At 44.5% G+C, this 20,625-nt stretch overlaps 1 protein-coding gene across 1 annotated transcript in view; it reads right to left on the bottom strand.

Moving 5' to 3' along the window:
* The window catches only part of PTPN14 (protein tyrosine phosphatase non-receptor type 14), a 147,485-nt gene extending 127,755 nt beyond the window's left edge, over positions 1-19,730 (bottom strand). The window contains exon 1 of the mRNA XM_087827908.1: positions 19,230-19,730. The gene's annotated coding sequence lies outside the window, so the exon portion shown is untranslated. The remainder of the gene's footprint in view (positions 1-19,229) is intronic.
* Positions 19,731-20,625: the final 895 nt, after the last annotated feature.

Genomic DNA, 20,625 nt, shown 5'->3' with positions numbered 1-20,625 from the left:
GGAATCCTTCAAAACAAAATGAACGATCACTGCACAAAAATTTTTTAATTTAATATTTAAATATCCTACTGGAATCTTTTCCTGGACAAAAATAAATCAGACAACTAGTAGTTTCTTCTGAGAAGAGGAACAGCACAGAGGTTTCCCTTCTTTGCCCGACCACAAATTCAACCGCAGAGCTGGAGCAAAAACTTTTGTAGAGCTATTGAATTTTCAGAGAAGTGTAGGCTAGGAACTTGAAAATCATATTCTACTAGACCAACTAACTCACAAAGAAGACAAGGAAACTGAGTCATGAGTGGCTCAGGACCTTGCCAAGACCCAAAATAGCTAATTAGTGGCAGAAGTAGGACTCAAGTTTCTGAAATTCCACAGGAGTGCACTTTCCACCAGGCCACATGGGTGACGATGGGGGATGGTTGGAGAGGTTGCAAAAATTCAAAATGGACTTGGCCCATTACACATCTGCCCAGAGTGGTTTCATCTTACATGGCCTAAGGGACTCTCATGTAACAAGCTAGAGTCACTTCATAATGGTGCTGCCTTTTTAATGGGCAGTTGCTTTTTTAGACATACGTGTGATCAAAGTGATTAAAATCAGGCTGGAGTTAAAGTGTACACATACCAAATACCATTGGAAGAAGTCACTATTTGGTTTTCTAGGTCAAAGAGTAATAGTATATGGAAAAATATCCTTTTAATGTACTTAATCACCAGTAAAATATGCACTATAGGAGACGACCTTTAGAACCTGTTTTAGTAAGGACTCCAGGTCCCCAGATACTAAAAGAAAAAATATATAAAGAGCTAGCTTTAGTAGAGTTCTTTGAACACCATTCCCAGACACAAAATACAGCAATGCAGGGCCACTACAATTGGCAAAACATTTGAAAATCCAGGGATTTTGAGGCGTGTGTATTTTTCTTTAAGCTTGGGCTGTATGGGGGGGGGGGGGGGATAGGTGATAGAAAGGAAGGAAAAGCAGGAAATAAGAAAAGAAAGTGATGAAATAGTAAACAGAGCAAGTGATGCCAGCAGAGAAAGGCCAGAAGGTGTCCCTTACCTTACCCTGGAGGAGCTAAGCCCTGCCTTTGTAGAGGAAAGTTCTTGTGCATACGTCAGACTCAGACCAGATGTTTCAGAGTATCCCGAGGTTTCTGTCCGGGTGCAGACAGAAGCTTCTGTCTACATGTCGGGTCTGGTCTTCTGCTTTGCTTCTTAAGGAACTTGATCTGATGAGTTCAACCAGGAGTGACCGGTACCAACTGAGCAATTATACCAAGACGCCTAATTGTCAAGGGGACTCGGCTCATTCTCAACCCAAAAGAACTAATGGCTGGACAAGTCAGTTGAATACTAAAAAATTCTGCATAAAGGGAGTTAAATCACCCTACCTGTTGGAATAAAGCAAGGCTAGCCTGTTGCATGCGTTGTTATTTCCGTTGCCCATTCAGGGGGTCTTTAAACATTAAGTACATGTTTAACTCTGTTTCTTTTTTAATATTCCTTTTCATTAACCAAAAAATCCTATCAGTGTAACAATATTTCCTTCTAGCAGGTACATCCAAGATTCCAAAGGGTCATGTAGTTAAAAAACAGACTGGATTTCATAGTAGCACAGAAATGCATGCTAAGGAATAAATACCTCGCTAAACCTAATCCATCAAATAGAAGAATCTAAAAGGCAGTTGGAGGAAGCAGTCAAGCCAAGCTCACAGTTTGTCAGCCAAATGCAGTCTGGTGGGTTTTTTAATTTTTTCTCTTCATAGCTTTTTATTTTTTTCCAAAATAAAATCTGTAACCAACATTAAAAATCAATAAAGTACACACAGCAATGAACAGTTACAATATTGGAAATGCTAACACTGATAAGCACGTCTCCCTAACGCTCAATTAATCAAAATTTACTGAGCACCCACCAAGGGCAAACAATGGAATAAAGATCTTGACATCAAGTCAACAATATCCTAATAATAAATACTTAATATTAATCTGTAAAACAAAACAATGACTAAATATGAGACATATAAATTATAAAATCTGGCAGCATGTACACTGGACAATCCTTGGAAGGGTGATTTTGCCAACAAAGAATGTAAAAATGTGTACATTATTTTCTGTGACTCATTAATCCTTCTTTTTGAAATTCAACACAAAGGAATAATTGGAAAAAAGACATTACCTGTACAAAGATATTAATGGCATTTTATTTATAAAAACCAAAAACCCTGAAAATAACCCAAATAATCAGTAAGTGGAAAGTGCTACTTTTAATATATTAATTCAGTGAATTTATTATATTTCCATTAAATTTATACATACATTATGACTGTGTAGAAGTGGGAGAATATGCCGAAAAAGATAAGTGTGGGAAAAGGCAGAATAAAAGGCATTCTTCCCAATATATTATTCTATTTGAATAGTTCTACATTTAGAACATGATTATAGTTATATAGTTAATACAAGGTTTAGAAAGAATATACAAACACAGTGACTATGTCGAGTGGTAGGATAATTCGTGTGAAGATTCTTGAGACATTTTAAGAACCGAAGGATGGTTGTTTTAAAAATGAGCTTCGGTGTGCTACCCACAGGCACAGAGGCCAAGGACGATGGCTCTGCATCTCTGGGTTACGGATGCCTGATCACAAGCAACGTATGTGTCTGTGAGATCAAGGTCATCAAAGAAGCAAAGGAGAGACGAGGGGTCATTCACAAGACGCCTAACCCCCAAATGCAACTGTATTTGACAACTGAGCACACCAGCAAGAGAGATGTGTCCCTTGGGAATCTACGGCAAGAGGTCAATTAACAGGTTTTCGCCACTGCCCACCTGATAAACAACCTCGAACAACTCACGGGCGTCAACAAACACGTCCTAATTACTGTATCACAAACAATGGGTTATAAGAACTACAAATCTGTCCTATATCTTAAAAGCTATTAACTATACTTAAGATTCAATGTTAGTGAAAGAGTCAGATGGACACAGGTATGTTAGAATAGTCCAGCAGTCACAGACCTTCTTAGGTAACCAACTAGAACTTTCTGCCCGACCATGACCCAGCAGGTTAGGCTCTGTGTCTTAGTCCATTCAGGCTGCTATGACAAACTACCACAGATTGGGTGGTTTCTAAACAGCTGAAACTTACTGCTTATGTTTCTGTTGGCCGGAAGTCCCAGATCAGGGTTCCAACACAGGCGAGGAGCCTCTTCTAGGTTGCAGACTTCTAGCTGTACCCTCGCATGGCAGAAGGGGCTGGGGAGCTCTGCAGGGCTAGGGTCTCTTATAAAAGCAGCAATCCCTTCACCAGGGCCCCACCTTCATGACCTAATCACCTCCCAAATGCCACACATACCACCTTTGGGGGTTAGGATTTCAACATCTGAATTTGAGGTGGGGCACATTCGGACCACAGCGCCACATAAGTGATTCCACTGGTAGGCCAACATACAGGCTAGGAGGACAGGAAAATGGAAAAGAAATGACAAAGTCCAGGGGAGTAGACCAGGGCAACGCTGATTTGGGGCAACACTGCACAAGGCCCACATGTGGGACCATCCATCCCAGACCTCAAAAATCATACACACATACATTTTACACCCTCTGCCTCAACTCTCCCAACATACCAAATTCAGGGAAGTGAAACACATCGCAAGAGTAAGCACTTCTTTCGTCTTTCAAACTATAAGCAGCTTAAGAAAACATTTACCATGAGCACTACAACCTTTAAGAAGAGTTCAGCAGTAACCTTCTTGTTAAAAATTCACCCTAGATGTGTAACGATTCAATATAAACAAGCATCGTATTGTAATGCACTGTTTTAAAGGTTTTTTTAACTGATTTTTTTTTTTTTCTTGAGAGAGAGGAAGGGAGAGGGAAAGAGAGAGAAACATTAATGTGAGAGAGAAACATTGATCGGTTGCCTCCCGGCACCCTGAGTGGGAACTGAACCTAATGCACTGCATTTTAAAAGCTCCTGTTCTGTACTTACTCGGTTTCTTCTATATTCACATAAAGCCTCCGCATTCTCACTTTCTTTGAACCTCAGACTCTGGTTTTCTCAAAATTTTCCTATTGCAAAACTTCATAAACAATGGGTCCTCATTGTCCAAAAAAAATCTGCCGCAAGTTCTAAGATGATTTATACAAAACGAAGTTAAACCGAAAAAAGAATTCATTTCAGGAACAAGAATCCAAAGACTTTCACGGCCAATCTACCCAAATTCATAATTCTTCAACACTAATAAGTCTTAACAGTCACACCGCTAATACTCTAAAGACACTTCTTAACATTCTGCGATCAGCAACTGCTGCTGTTCAAATAAACTCCGGTTCACACACTGATGCCTGGTTCGTGCGTCGACTTGCTTCTCACACACTTGGACTTGCTTCCCACCGAGATGCAATATTTCTTACAAGTTTTACCAGTCTGTTTCTCCAAACACAGAGTGGATTTCTCAGTTGCGAGGATTTCTGACATTCCTCTGCTAAATGAGGTGGGAGGCATTTGCACTCCAATGGTAGTTGCAAAATCCAACTGTCATTCCCAGAGGCCAGGGCCACTTCCCATCCCCTGAAGATCTCTCTTATCTCCCCCGTAAGGGCTGTTGCCTTTGCTGCGAAGTCTCAGGGCCTCCGAGGAGGAAACAGGACCAAGGATACTTCTGGGAATGTCCAGATACCACTATTTCTAAGCAGAGGCCAGAGACAAGTGTAGCCAGGCAACGTGACACTTTGTAAAGTAAACCCAGGGAGAGGATACAGTTGGTAATAAAAAGTTTTAGTTTACAGTTTGAGGGGGGAAAACTGCAGGAAAGACTGGTTCTTAAGTTTCAGTGGGTATTTTCTGCTACATAAACCATACGGCAATAGGTGAATCTGAAAACCATGGAATTAAAGGCATCCAATGTCAGGCAAGAGGACAATAAATAAATGCCCTCTCTTAAGACTTGAAAACATGCAACAAAATTCAGCGATTTGAATGGGTTCAACCACTTACCCAGGTCCACAGTCATAATTACTATGAACTGATTCAGATAAAAGTTATAAAACCTCCAATCAAGCACATCTTTTGTTTTTACTTTTTTCACTGTTTTGTTTGAAAGTCGGGATAAAGATGCATTTAGGAAACAGCACACTGAGGAAAATATGGGGCCAAGAAAACAGAGAGGGTAAAAACGAATAATTTTACAATGACTTTTAGAAACAGCAACAAAAAATTACAGGTGACCCTTGTTTTACTGACTAAGAGGTGAATAACAATATAATTTGTTCTGATCGTTTTTATTTTAAAAAACCATCATTACTAACTACAAAAATTAAGCTGTAGACAAGGATGAAACTAACAAAATAAAACTTACAAAACCCAGCACCAGGAGGACATGAGGAAGGCTGTCTACTTAAATATTGATGATGGTACTATAAGCTGATAGCCTTGGGAGAGAGCAATCTGGCCATACGTAATAGGATCCATGGGCAATCCATGCCCTTTGACCCAGAAAGCCAACTTTGGAAACCATATCCCCAGAAATACTCTCCTAGTAAATACATGTAATTTGTTCAACAACATTTAGAGCAATGCTATTTATAAGTGTTAAAATTAGAAACAATTGGAACACCAAGCCAAAAGGGAATAGTTGAAGTCCAGGATGGTAGAAAAGATGGGATTATCCCAGCCCTTTACTCCCTTCCTGTCACATACCCCACCCATGCTCCTGTGACTGGCCTGCGGGCCCTGTGGGGGGTGCAGGTCCCCGACTCAGTGATGTGATGTACTTTGGCCAGTGAGATGTGAGCAGACAGCATATTTTCCACCTCCGTGAAGCAGCTTTCAGTGAGACTGTGTGCTTCTCACTATAGTCCTGCCTTCAGCCATCAGAACATCAAGACCCAGGTGGAGGCTGGCCTTCAGCCTGGGTTCCCAAATAAGACCTGTGGAGCCAAACCGAGTCCAGTGGAGCCACCGAGAGCTACAGCGCATCCACAGAAGTCACATAGCATAGACAAAAAATAAATGTTTGTTGTTGTAAGCTACGAAGATGTTGGAACCTTTTCTGTTACCACGGCAAAATACAGCAAGTTACAGAGTAGCTGATTAAGAAAACAAGTTGTGAAAACGTAGAATAATGGGAAGGTGGCATCTTTATAAAATGAGGCAAGCAGTTAATTTAGAATGATGTAATAATTTACTATTATTTCTTTTTGCCAATGAAGAAGTCACTCACATAATATCTTTAATTCCGACTCAAATGCTACCTTTTTATAAATGTTTCAATAATTCTACACATGTCATATTCATAACTGAAATAATTCTATCCAACACACTTTTTCCTGCTCTAAATGATGTAAGGATTAGCAAACACTTACGTCAAAGGTGAATCTAGTGCAAGTGTCAGGATTAATCCTCTGAATGTACGAATTTAGGGCTCATCAATTCCCTTGGCAGACAATAAGGGAAGGAACTGTAAAAAACAAAAAAAAACAAAAACCAGAGTTATTTGCTGGGATAATCGACTTCCTAGTCATCAAAGCAAGATCTGACAAAGTATCAGCTACCTGAAAATAAAGTTGCATTACGTTTGAATTTATCTTTATGACCTATGCTTAAAATTCCGTTGCATTTGTATGATTCAAAAATCATAAAAATATTCATCATAACAGGCAATCTCATTCATGGAAATTTATTCTAAAATAAAATCAACAACTACTAGCGTGAAGATTCTCACTGTCATCTTCTATTGGATAGCACGAAAGGCAAAAGGTAAGTATTTTCAACAATAAAAAAAATAACAAAGCGATTTACACCATATCGATTATATGCAGATATACTAAAACGTTAGTCATTGAGACGATAAGAATGAAAAAGCATGCATGTATGTGAAATAGATGAAACTACAATTACAAAAATATATCTACACATAAACAAAGAGTAAAAAATATGAAAAAAATTTTAATAGCTGGAAACAGATGTGTGGGTAGACGTTTACCAATTTTTTTAAAGTACTGTTGAGTATATTGAGGAGAGAAAGAGCTAATCTTACATTAACAAAATCTGAACTTGCTATAAAATACATCAAGGTGTCTCTATTAGAAAGCAACCTGAAGTGCCCTTAAAGTCTCTAAAATCAATTTCTCATAAATATCTTCCTAATTTAGGCAACCGTGGATTAGTAAATGAAGTATATCAAGCATAATTTCATCATTTTTTCTTTTCTCATATATACTCAATGTTTTTTTTAAATTAAACTTACTGGGGGTAACGTTGGTCAACAATTACATAAGTTTCAAGTGTACAGTTCTGTGATACATCACTTGTATAACTGCAACTTCACCATTTCTTGATAACCTGAGATTAGGACCATCCGTGACTGTATTATATTATTCCCTAATTCAAAGATGGTATCGGCCGTGCTGGGGAGAAAGACTGCACACCCTTCATAGACCCCGAATGAATAAAAGGACTGCTACTGATGGGTCCCAGGAAATGCTTTCTCTTTCACCTCTGAGAGGCAGAGAAGCAGAGTGGTTACAAGCACAGGCTCTGAATCCATGCCCAGATCTGACTCCCGGCTCCATCGCGACTAGTGTTTGCATGCCAATGGCGTTACATAGTAAACCAGTATTTACTAGCTGCAGGATCTCCTGCCTGCCTCAGCCTTCCTAAGCCCTCATTTTCTCATCCATAAAATAAGCCTACAAGAGTGCTTACTTCACAGGGTTGTTGCAAGGATCAAATAGATAATCCACTTAAAGTGCTTGACAAAGTACTTGCACATGGAAAGCAGCAAGTACATGCCCGCTAATATTAGTCTGTCTCTGCTGGTCATCTAGGGTGTCATCAAGCTTGCTTCTCACCGTCACCAACAACAATTTCTAGCTTCTCTCTCTTCCCCTGTTCCCCCAGTCCTATGAGGCATCACTCAGGGGCCAGCGTTCCCAGGAATAGTCTCATAACCATCCATAAGGGTGCTATCCAAAAAATATATAATGTGGACCACAAACGCAAGCCACATCGGTAATATTAAATTTTCCAGCAATCACATTTAAAAAGCAAAACACAAGAAATTAATTTTAATAATAGATTTTATTTCACTTCACATGTCCAAAACATTATCTCAATGTGTAATCAATGTAAACAATTACAATGCAATGTTTTACGTATTTTTTTTGTACTAAGTTTCTGCGAAGTCTGGTGTGTGTTCGATACTTAACAGCATGTCTCTGCTCAAACTAGTCACATTTCTAATGCCCGATGATCACGTGGCCTGTAGGCACATTATTAGAAGATTATGACCACAGAAAAGCGACCCCGCCTTCAAAAACATCAAAATGCATTTATTAAACAGGCTGATGGTTGGAAAAACGAAAGACAAAGGGCAACAGAACAGATGTCCCTGGCCTGTGTGGACTTCTGGGCCTAATGTCACGGTTAAGAACTTGAGCTGTGGGGTCAGAGAGAAGGGGTTCAAATCCCACTTCCTCCACATACCTGCGAGACCAGCGACTAACCTCTTGGCCGTCTATACTTCTCAAGAATAAAACTATAGATCAAAATAACATGTCTTTCATAAGGCTGCTGCGAGTGTAACGGTTGTAGAGGAAAAGAGGTTTCCAGACCCCAAGCTCTGCTGTGTCCAAGGTCAGAAACGGGACTGGGAAAACCGATGAAGGAAACACTGAGCTCGGGAAAATAGAGAAGCTGCAGGAAAAAAACGTTCAGGCTGCAGTCACAACGCCTTTGTTAAATGCCCCGTTACACAAAACAACGTCCACAGTGGCAGCTATTAAAAAAATACTTGCAATGGTATTTCTAAAGCCCTCCGTGATTTACACCCCCTTGCCCTGCCCGCTTTCTTGCTGGCAGTGTTATAGTGAGGGGGGCTCATGGCCAGGGCTTGCAGAACCGAGGCTTCCCCGTCGTGTGTACATTAACCATAAACACTAACCATGCAGGCTCTGGCCTCAGGAAGGGGGGCTGCTGAACGTACCTGAGTCCCTCTCTGAGGAAGAAGCTCCCGCAGTGCCTCAAATTTAATCTGCACGTGATCTGCACTGTATTATAAATACAAGCGGTTAGTCGAAATGTTTACTGTCTCTAGAACTCTCCCTGAAAAGTGGTCTTGTGAACAAATTCCTGATATTTTAAACTTGCTCTTGCTCTGTGCTACCCCCCTACACACACACCCCCAAAAAAAGTCCAATTAATAAAAACAAAGTCTGGTATGCTACCGAAGACTTTAAATGTTTAAAGTCTCTATGACAGGAACCTCCTAAATCAAGCTTTTTCTAGAACGTATTCTATGTGCTATTAGTGCCCCCTGAGATTATACGTGTTCCGTAAAATCAAATTTAAAAAAAAAAAAAAAATAGGTCTTTACTGAAATGAATTCGGTTCTGACACGCTTTGGTTCCCTGCAAGCTTCCTTGGAGTCTGGAAAAAACTCACACACGCAGATTTCAAAGTGCTATCAGTGCTCAGATGTTATTACCATTTTATCTATCAACAAGAAAAATAATAATGCAGATCGAGAACCAAATGACAGGGCGATCGCCCTCAATGTCCCATGGAAACAGACACCTTTCCACACCTTCGCACTGAGTGCCTGACCCAGCGTGTCGCACACGTGCGTGTCTCCCTTTGACCATCCCCAATATCAATTTTGATTGGCACAGACGGTAACTCACCTACCAGAATCCTCCAAAGGAACACCATTTATTATCAAGGGAGGGAGGGAGGGAGAAAGGACTGGAGTAGCGAAGAGGGAAGGAGGGAGGAAGTTTCTTTAAATAACTTAGTAAGTGTAAGTGTCACTTCACATTCACAGGGAAGCTAAAACACCTCAAGGCGTGGATGAAGGCGCATGGAATACACCCTTGTACCTAACCTGGCACTTCGGAACAAAGCTTCGCTTCGAAAACAACCAAAGCAGCTGCTCAGCAGATGCACAGCACAGACCATCCTTTCCAGCCTTTATTTTTAGATGCCTCTTAAGAAAACAGTAATTTTCTAAAGAATATCATTAAGACCGGTAGGTGTCATTTCATTATTTTGGAGTTTTCATTCGTTTTGCATCAGCAGTGCCTTTTTCTCCCCCCTAGTAAATCTCATAATTATATAATATCCCATAACAAATTCTTTACTTTTGAATAAAAGAATTTATATGCTCTTTTTAAAAACGTACAGATTTTTAAGCAGCACAATCACCCAGGATGTTAGTTAGCAGAACCCACACGTTTAAACACAGGGATTCCAAAAGTCAGCCCCATTTCTCAAATGACGATGTGGAGACTTGCGTGTGTCTAAAAAATGTGTGTCTTCGTCATCTACAGCACATTTTACAAAATGCATAATGAAAAAGAATACACTTAATACAGATCATCGGATTCCACTGGCAGAAGCGAATGCTAATTGCCTGCCAGAGTCTTTAATGAAACCTAATTGCTGGCTTGAGCTGCCACCACTGACCCTAGTAGCAGACTAGTACACCCTTCAGAAGCCTAATACAGCAGAATCCTCCTTCATTACGGTTATTATAGCTCTGGAGTGGGACACGTCTGCCACAAAAATAAACTCTGCCGCCTCTCAGCTAAACGGATGCGCTGCTTCTCCATCCCAGAGCAAGCAGAAGTCACCCTTACGACAAGTGGCACCACTTCACAGCCCAGATCTACTTCCACACGGAGACTCACACACACCCTGGGACAACACTCCAGAAGCCATCGACCGGGGTTGGGGGGGCAAAACACAAAACAAACCCCACACGCCACACCACTGCCACCACCATAAGGTAAGCAGGAAAGGCAGGAGGAATAACTTCTAAAACAAATCATGAGTTTGAATTAGAAAATCCGTGTGTAAATCCATTCTATGTACAGTCTACGTTTCAGATATTGGGATATTCCCTTCAATTGGCTTTGAAATTTTTTGGACACACCTTAAAAAAACTATTTGAACCCTGGCTGGGAAGCTCAGTTGGTTAGAGCATCATCCTGATACACGAAGGTTTCGGGTTGTGAGTTCGATCCCTGGTCAGGGCACATACAAGAATCAACCAATGAATGCATAAATAAGTGGAACAACAAATCGATGTCTGTCTGTCTCTCCCTCTTTTTTTTCTCTCTCTCCCCCCCTTTGAAATCAATCAATCAATATTTTTTAAAATTACTTGAATTAAAAACATTAATCTTCCATCTGCTACTCAACAATTCTCCCACTTAATTGAACATCTACTTAGCAGCGGGTGTCAAGAACCCAAAGGAAAATGAATCACAAAACACGTCCCAGAAGAGCTTACAAGTTCAGGGAGACAGATGAGCAAACAACAATAATACAATGTGAAGCGTAAAAGAATGTAAAGAATGTAAAATACCAATACAAAGATAGATCGGGTGGCAATGAACTCTCCCTAATGATAAAAGGGAATGGCAGACAAAGCATCTAAGGAGACGTAAAAATCATACTAGATGTTAAAGACCAAAAGAGGAGATTATTATGGGAGCAGATGTGAAAGGAAATTCAAGGGAAAAGGAACAGTGACAGCGTGAGTCGAAATCACTGGTTTCAACCGTGGAAAGTGTGGGGAGCAGGGTGGCAGGGAGCCAGGAGAGGCCAGCGAGGCTAGAAGTCAGGTTAGGTGTGAAAAGAGCTGTGCATGCAGAGCCCTGAATGCTCTGCTGGGGAGTCTGCATTTACCCGTGGGCAGTGTGATGTGTTTCTAAAACTGAGTATTTTCAACCTATGACACACCTACAAGTAAACACACATGTCCCCACCAGCCAGCTTAGGAAAAAATACCACACTGCCGTCCTCACCAGCTCTACCCCCAACCCCTATATCTGGTGTGCATCCTTTTGACATGTCCCTATAACTTTTACTACAGACATATGCATCTCTAAACAACATCAAATGGCAAGAAGGAGACAGACACAAGTGAAGAGTTACAGGTGGCCAGCAGCAGAAAAGGGGCAGTCTACAGGGTTCTGGGAGAGATACGGAGAGGAGAGAGGCAGGGGGCAGCTCCCGGGGGGGCTGACAGGCTAATGAGAGGCAGGAGGCAGGTTACCCAGGACACAGAGCACAGAGAGGTAAACGCCAAGAGCAAAGTGGCAGAAGGGCCTGGCCAGGGAGCGAGGTCAGGGAAGGCACCCAGAGAGGTGGTGGGCCTCCAGGGACACTTGGATGGGCGATGCTGTGTGTTAGGATCCCTGGGCAAGGAGAGAGCATAAATCTAGGTAGAAAATGATTGGGACTGTTCAGGAAACAGCTGTGAGCTTGGCAGGACCCTGGGGAATAGTGGGACATAAATCTGAAGAAATTGGAGGACTGTCTGGGGATATGTGGAGAACCTTACATGTCCAGCTGAAGTGCATATAAAGTGCACGCGCGATTCATACCAAATTCACTTTCATGATCAGAAAATCTGCCTTAGTCCCTTGTACTTGAGAACTAAAAAAAATGGGGGGAGCCCATCTTGTGAGTTGGGATGACATCAATGATATCAGTGCTGCTTATTACGGTTCTAGATGATGAAGGGCGAGTTGGCAAGTCTGCGGGGACAGTGCCATGAGGGTCTCTCTCTCATCTAAAAACTGGTAATTCAGAGTTTGAATACTGAGTATTTCTGCATTTTGCTCTTTAATATAAGGTATAAAATAATGATGAGACAAGAAATTAAGCATGTTCTAATATATCTAAACTTGCAAGAACAATTTTATATCATGCCTCAACCCCAAATGTTCCTACTTATTAACTCCTCTGTGCTAGTCACACTCCCCTGATCTGCAAGCCTTCCTAGGTTTGAAAATTCAGAGAAGAAATGATCACATCTTTGAAAGTAGCCAAGTAAAGCAAAACAACATAAGAACCAGAGGATCAGCATAGGGATGGGATTCATCTCAAGTGAACAAACAAGATGTGTACAATAAACAGCAATGATGTCTGTTTAAGTTTTAAAAATCACATATAGTCATTAGCATGATGTAATTTTCAGAGAGCACTGCACCTCTTATTATAGAATCAATATGAAATTCCAAACTGGGCTGGGCTCTAGACCCTCAGGTCAGCATTTCAGAAATGCATTCACTCATTGATCTATAAACACTTAAAAAAAAAAAATCAACTCCATTTCATATTTCATTCTCTGCAAGATAGAGATACTAATAGTACCTACCTCGCAGGGTTGTTGACTTAATAAAATCATCTAAAGTGCCCCGGGAACACTGGGACAGAGTCAGCGCCAATAACCTTAAGACATGGCTACTGCCAACCAACCTCCATCCATCTATGGTGGAGATTCTGAATCTGAACCAAGGGAAATGTGAATGCTGTTGGGAGACACTTATAAGTTAGCAAAGGAGACAGGGAAGCAAACACATAATATGACAAGATAACATTTACCAATATAGGTAAGTACAAAGTGTTATGGGGCTATAAAGAAAGGAATGCTAACTAGCTGGCGGTGGGAAGGGGTGCTGGGGACGGCGGACCTTTAGCTGAACGGGCTGCCAGGGGGAGAGGGCACTCTGCGTCAGAATGTCTGTAACAGAGGAGAGGGGGCCTGAACACCACCAAGTGTTGAGGGCGAGGGCAGCAGATGGGAATGGGAAGGTAGTCAGGGGTAAAGAAGCCCTATCACACAGGTAGTAAGAAGCAAATAAAGAATTTAAATAATATTAAAAAACATAAATGTTTTTTAAAAACTCTTGGAAAAAGTAGATGAAGAATATATGAAACACAGCCTTTGAAACTCTTGAGCCATCCCAAGAGGCAGTGGGGGTGGAGGGACGGGCACAAACTAAAGGTATTTTAGAGGCAAAAATTCAAAGGATCTGAGGGTTTGTTATTGGTGGGTGAGGGTAGAGGCTGGGGGTGCAAAGGAAGAGTGACGTGAAGAGAATTCCAAGTGCCTGGCTTCAGCAGCTAATCAACAGGTGGCAGTGTCACTGACTAACACAGGAGAGGCAGACTATGTGGCAAGAAACTAATGAGTTTGATCTGAGACAGGCAGAACTTGATGTGTAAATCGAATACTCCGGATGGATGGAAGTACCAAATAAACCAAACTGTTTGGAACCAAGCGGAGGGGCCTGGATTGGAGATGATAGCCAAGCGGTTCTACTAAAATGGAAACATCTAATTCAGGCTCTCGCTGGGCCTGGGTAGGGATAAGTGCCCATTAAGTGACTCCAGGCCTCTCCAGGACTCTAAAACAACCAGGAACAGAACCAGTCAATCCAATGCAGTGAAAAACTTAAGTGACTCCCATACCAAGCCTGAGGGCAGGGGTGGATGGACCAGAACGAGACTCCTCAGCTCCAGGATTCTCCCAGTGCAGCCAGTCAAGGCCCAGCAGTATTAGCACCAAGTTCCAAATTCTCAGGCCCCACCCCAGACCTACTGAATCAGAAGCTGGAGCTGGCATGGGGAACCGGCACTCTGGGTTTTAACAAGCCCTCCAGGTGACTCCGATGCTCAGCGGCCTTTGAGATCTGTTGCCTTAGCTAATGCCACAATTATTCGAGGGGAATGGAGTGTGAAGGGAAGAACTCCCAGAGATGGATTTCCAAAGACTTGAGGAAGTTAAGTGTTAGTAAAGGCTACGTTGTGTGCAAAAATAAGCATTAGGAACTTTTGATGATTTTTAACAATGCATGATTTTTCCCTGGGAGCTAAAAAAAAAAAGTGTGAGGCAAATCAGATCAAGTCAGTGGCCCACCCAGTGGAGCTTCCTAATTTAGGAATACAGTTCACTGCTAAAAACCTCAAACATCACACATGTGCAGAGGATATTCTGCTTCGGAGAGGATGCCACAGCACCAGCCAATCCCTTTCTCATTTTCTCCCAGGACACCTCCCTGTTGACCGACATCAAGCATTTATGGGATGGCCACCTAGAGTTACAGGATATGCAATAGGCCTCTGGGTCAAGCCAATTATAAGCCTAATTTAGTCCCCTAAGGAACTAAGCTAAATCAGCCGCATATCAAATTTTACACACAAGATTGATCTAAGAATGGCCACAATATGTTTTTTCCGATAGCGAGGACCATGAAGCAAGCCAAACAAAAGCTTGACGGGAGAGCGAGACAAAACCAAGCCAAGGAATATAGAACCAACAGGAAAAAGGGAAAGGAAATTAAAACAATGTTAATACGCCATTTATAATCCAACCTAGACGCATAACCACCCCTATGCCACAGAAAGGTACTTATAGTCCCCATTACCTTTTATCTTCAGCAACTGTAATTCTTATCCACAAGTATTGCATCATATCCTTTCATTCAGAATTATAAATAATTCAGAGATTATTTATTTTCATAATCAGCATGCACGAAATGTATGGCAAAGGCATGGCCAGTCTGGGCAACATGGACTTCCTCTCCCTTCCCCCTGTAAAAATCCCAGCCAGATCTGCATTTTCCCTGGGCTTTCTCCCCCTGACCTCCTGGTCTGTGTGCAAACTACATGCAGGTCAACCAGTTCTTGGCATGACAATGCATGCTTCAAGAACACATACTGCATACCTGCCCTGCTGATGTTCTGAGTTGTTCTTTCTTCTAACATTCCCTCCTCCTGGGAGGATGATATGAAGATCAAGAAGCTAATGTTTGTCAAATACGTTAGGCTTCTCAGATGAAAGGCAACATTAAAGCTCAAGAGACCTGAGGCTGGCATTCCAGGAGAGGTGTTGAAGTTGACTCTATATTTGGGCTTCAAAGAAGGAAATCAGGTTGCAAAGACATTCCGTTTGGGAAGCTTTTGCCTTCTTGCTAAAGGCAGGCAGATTTATTAGAACATTCTTTAACTGGATTTCAACATCAGAAATGGCAGGATCCTTATGTTAGTCTTGGACCCTTGCTATACTAAGCAGCACACAAGGAAAGGGACCCTTTTCTCAGCCCTGCTCTAAGTGGCTTTCCTTCCTCAAGCTTCCCTACTGCCTGGTCTTGCAAATGTCAACCTCCTCCTACAGGAGGGGCCACATGGCAGCTGCCAGCCAATACGTTTGCTTCGAGCCAATAGACCAAAAAAAAAAAAAAAAAAGGTCAAAGACAAAGCTTTATGTGTATGTTGGCACACATGTGAATTCAGGCTGCTGGGGAAAAAATGACACAAAGAGCACATTCATGGCCACATAGAACTCCCCGAACATATAAATAGCCATCCTTGACCCAACACCTACTCTGTGTGAGGCACTATGTTAGGAGGGGCACATATAGGATTACACTGAATTCTCCAGAAATATTCTGCCAAGCTCGCTACTACTGGCCCCGTCATGTAGATGAAAAGAGACTGAGATTGAATTTGAGATTCTGAAGGGCTGCAGAGTTCGTCCAACAACACACAGCTAAAAAGATGGCAGAGCTGGAATTCAAACCTAGCTATATTTTGAACTCCTACCCCTGGCTTCCCTAATCCAGCACACTGATAGCCAGGAAAGCTGCAAAACTGGCCACACACCCCCGTTGGATCACGCAACACACCCTCCACGGGGCTCAGACGTGGAAAGGTAAATTAAGTCATAAGGAGGGATAGCAGTCTTATTTCAGACATTAATCTTCAACTCCTTTTTACCAAAACTTGTTTGTTTTCCCATGTTCTTTTTAACCAACCCAAGCAGCGATCATTTAATTGGCTAATTAAGTAGTTCATGTTCTCTCTTTTCCCCTCCTTATCTCTAACAAAGTGCACAGCACGGTTCTAAGGCTTCGAGTGAATTCAAAAAATACACAGCGCTTGGTGACTACGCAAAGAAGTTCAAATGCAGGCTAGGAGGTGAAAAAGAACACGAATAGGAAACCCGGGAGGGCGAGAGTGTGCAATCAAAGGGCTTATGTTTGCTTCCCATTTTAAGAACAAAAACCAGAGGCACTTCGTAAGGCTAGAACACACTAGGGAAAAAATCGTCATAGTTCTCGACCCCTGGCCCATCTATTCAGGACAGGAAGAACTCTCCTAAAAATTCTGATTTTTCTCTGATTTCCTTAGGTTCCTATATTAAAATAGTCTGAATGTTCTTTCCATTACAGCTGCCCACGCCACCCAGTATACGCAAACCTGAGTAACTGAAGTGTTACTAATAGCTATGTGTTAAAACAGCAGTAGAAGCTGGGAAGGTCCGTGCAAGTAGCAAGAAAGAGCTTCTCCAGCCATTTCTCTCAAGCAGGTCCTACACCTTCAGGAAAGCTCCCATCAAGAGCCTGTTCTTGAGATAAGAGAAGGTGTTTGTGGAGGGGCTTGGATAAACACCCCAAACTGTAGGAAGCCTGGGTGCTCTTCCCACTCTGATGTACTGGCCCGAGATCACTGAAAGCTGACCCTCTGCCACCTCAGTGCCACTGCACTAGAAGGAACTCTTCCAGGCAGGATCTGCTGAATCCTGGACCTTCAGGCTACAACAAACAGCGTGCTAGAAGATGCTGGGTTTTTATAAAGTTTTAGGGAAGAAAAAGTAGTCCTTACGACTTTTAAAAGTAGAGCGTATTCTAACAAACACAGAGACATAAACTGTTTCTGCACTGCATGGCCACCCGTTCGGATTAGGGCAAAGAGCACCATGCTGTTCCGCTCCTATATATTAAGGCGATCATTTCTATGGCACACGCTTTTCACCCCATCACCAAATGATAGGTAACTTCCATACAGGAGTCTGTAATGCTGCAGCAGCATCACCTATGACAGTCAAGTGGCTCTATAAAAGGCAACCGATGCCATTCAAATGAAACCTGCCATGGGCCAAGTAGGGCCAATTAAAATTAAGATGGTCGCGCAACTGCTTGCTCCTAGTAGAAAGAGCATCAGGCGTGGAGGTGTGTCCAAAAGGAGGGACTGGGCTCCTCTGGAAGTTTTTGGTTCCCTTGAGTAGGTAACACGATTCCAGTTTAATTTCTGATTATATATATATATATATATATATATATATATATATATATATAAAAAATATATATATATTAAGTATATATATTAAATATATTAAGTACACATATATATTTAAATGCTGTCCCTGCAACACTGGTCATAAATCCCCCTCTGGCCTCCAGACAGGTGTGACCTTTTTGTATATGTTTTTTGGAAGACTCTCACTTTGCACAAGCTGTTTCCTCTACCTGTTTCCTCAATCTCACCTCCAGGACCAAGCTTTCCCTGGCAAGTCCGACAACACTACAATTCTTCATTGGCCTGTGGGTTTCCTCCAGGAAGCGGCAGTGAGATCTTGTTACAGCATCTCTGTATCCCGGTTCCTAGCACAGAGTAGCAGCTCAATGCTAGGTTTGTTGAATGAATGAGTGAACTGATGCATATTAAGGAATTAGCACATTGGTGGAAACCCTGTGACCATATATGCAGCCTGCAGTCTAGAGATTCCTCACCTCCACAAAGAATCTGGGACAGCCAGTTCCTGAAAACCCCCGCAATCTCCTTAAATTGTAGGTGGGGTGTGGGTGGGGGTGACAGGAACAGAGGGAACAGAAAAATGGAGGTAGGGGCAGAGCTCCATCCAGGTTCCTTCAAAAAGACAGAAACCCCACTTATAAGTATTCAAAACCCAGGTTTAGGGGCCATGCCAGGGAGAATGTATTAACACCACCCTCAGAAGCTGTTAACAACACAGAGGTTTGAGAGTTTGAGGTGGAGACCTATTCTGAAATTATGTGGCCACAAGTTTTCCCTATGAGCCAGCCCAACCACCCAAGTAGGGGCCAAGAAGCCCAGGAGTTTGGTGGCACGGCTGGGGCCTAGTGGGATGGCATAAAAACTCCTCTCTCTCCCAGGATCCTGTATCCCTGCCGGGCAGAGGAGGGTCGGGAAGCCTGTCCCTCTCCGCCGGAGCGACAGCAATGTCGCTGTCTTTCATCTTCCTGTCCCCAGACCCTGGGTATCTCCAGCTGCCCTTTTGAGGCCCTCTCTCTCATAACCGAAAAGCAGAAGGGAATGAGGAGGAGGGGGCGAGGGTGTGGGTTTAACCACAAGCTCTCCAGACAGCCCTCACCTTCCCCCTTAACTCCCCAGACAAGCTGGTGCGCCTCAGAGCGGGCAGCTCCCACTGCGACAGAAAACTCCTGCGGCCCGGCCACCTCGCGCCCCCGCTGCCCTGTCCACGTCCGGAGCCGCGGATCCCAAGTTGGCTTTGCCAGCCTTTGCCCAAGTTTGCATCCGCCAGGCGCCTGGGGCGCCCAGGCGGCCCCCAACCTCGGGCCCGACTCCCCCGCCCCGTGCGGCGCTTACCTGCTTACATGGCCCCGTCGGAGCCCCGGAGTCCCGCGCAGAAAGGCTGTCCCTCCGCTGCGGCGGCGGAGCCTCAATTCCCCAAGGAATTGATTCCAGTGGCTGGCGGAGGAGGGGCGAAGGGAAAGAGCCAGAGGAGGCGAAAGGGGAGGGAGGGTTCCGCCGAGATCCGGGCGCTAGAGTCGGCGCAGGGGCGCACGGAGCTGGAGAAAAGGAAAGCCACCTAAGCCGCAGGGTGTCCCGCCCGACGTGGGGAATAAAGGGGGGCCGAGGCCGGGAGGCAGGGGAGGATGGCTCAAGTGGGAGGGGAGGGACCGCCAGCGGCCACTCTGGGTCTGCCGCTCCGGGAGGACCTGAGCCGGGAGGGCAGGCGGCAGGGCGAGCAGGAGCGCAGCAACCTGCCCCCTGCCTGCGCCCGCTCGGGGAGGAAAAGTTGGGAAGAACTTTTAAGGGCCGAGAGAGCCCGAGCGGCAGGAAACGCGAGCAGCCGGGAGAGGAGGGAGGAAGGGGCCGTGCGAGTGGGAGGGAACGGAGCAGGCGCCGGCGGCCACGATTCCCCCACCCCCGGGCCCGGCTCGGCGGCGCTGGGGGCCGGGAGGCGGAGGGAGCGCGGGGCGCGCGGCCGGGGGGCGGGAGGAATGCGGCCGGGATGGAGCGCGCAGGGGCGGGCGCGCGCGCGGCCGGGGCGCGCGCGGGGAGCGCGGAAACGTGGAGCCAGAGGCGCGCGGAGCTGGAGGCGCGCGGTCCCGGGGGACGTCACAGCGCTGGAATCCCAGGAATGCGGGGCTGCGGGAGCTCCTGCTGCAGGCCCCGGAGAAGTCGCGCACTTTTAACGTGGCAGGTTTGGGGGACGTTTGTCAAGGTGGGGGCTGAGGAGGGAGCACGGGATTCAGCTCCCTGGGGTAAAAGTCGCAGAAGTGGCGAAGGAAGAGCGACCATAGTCAACCCAACCTCGCGCTGCTCCCGGCGGGGTCGGAGAGCGGGAAGACGGAAAAATCTCAAGGAGACCTGCGAAAACCGCAGGGGCAGGACAGCGACAGCAGCTTGTCCCCTCCGGCCCGGAGCGAGCACAGTCCGTGCTATATTGGGGAGCCCTCCAAGCAGGACGCCCCCGTGCAGCCAGTGCACTGGGGGAACAGGCCAGGAGATAATAAGGGGCTTCACCGAGCAGCCGGTCTCCAGGACACCGGGCACCTCGGGGTACCGGGCCAGGCGTCTTCACCCACCCACCCCCTCCCACGCACACCCCTCCCCCGGAATCGCAGGAGCAGTTTACGCGCGCGGGGAGTTGCTGCAGGTCGTCTTCCCGGTTCTTTCCAAGCCACAAACTCGCCCCACCCTGCCAGGGTAGGCACTGGGCGGGAACTTCCTTAGCGCTTTGGGCGGTGGGGTTAAT

Source organism: Miniopterus natalensis, chromosome 19 (genome assembly GCF_054644295.1).
Source record: "Miniopterus natalensis isolate mMinNat1 chromosome 19, mMinNat1.hap1, whole genome shotgun sequence".
Taxonomy (NCBI): Eukaryota; Metazoa; Chordata; class Mammalia; order Chiroptera; family Miniopteridae; genus Miniopterus; species Miniopterus natalensis.
The sequence above is the reverse complement of the archived record's forward strand: the minus strand, read 5'-3'. Positions and strand labels throughout refer to the sequence as shown.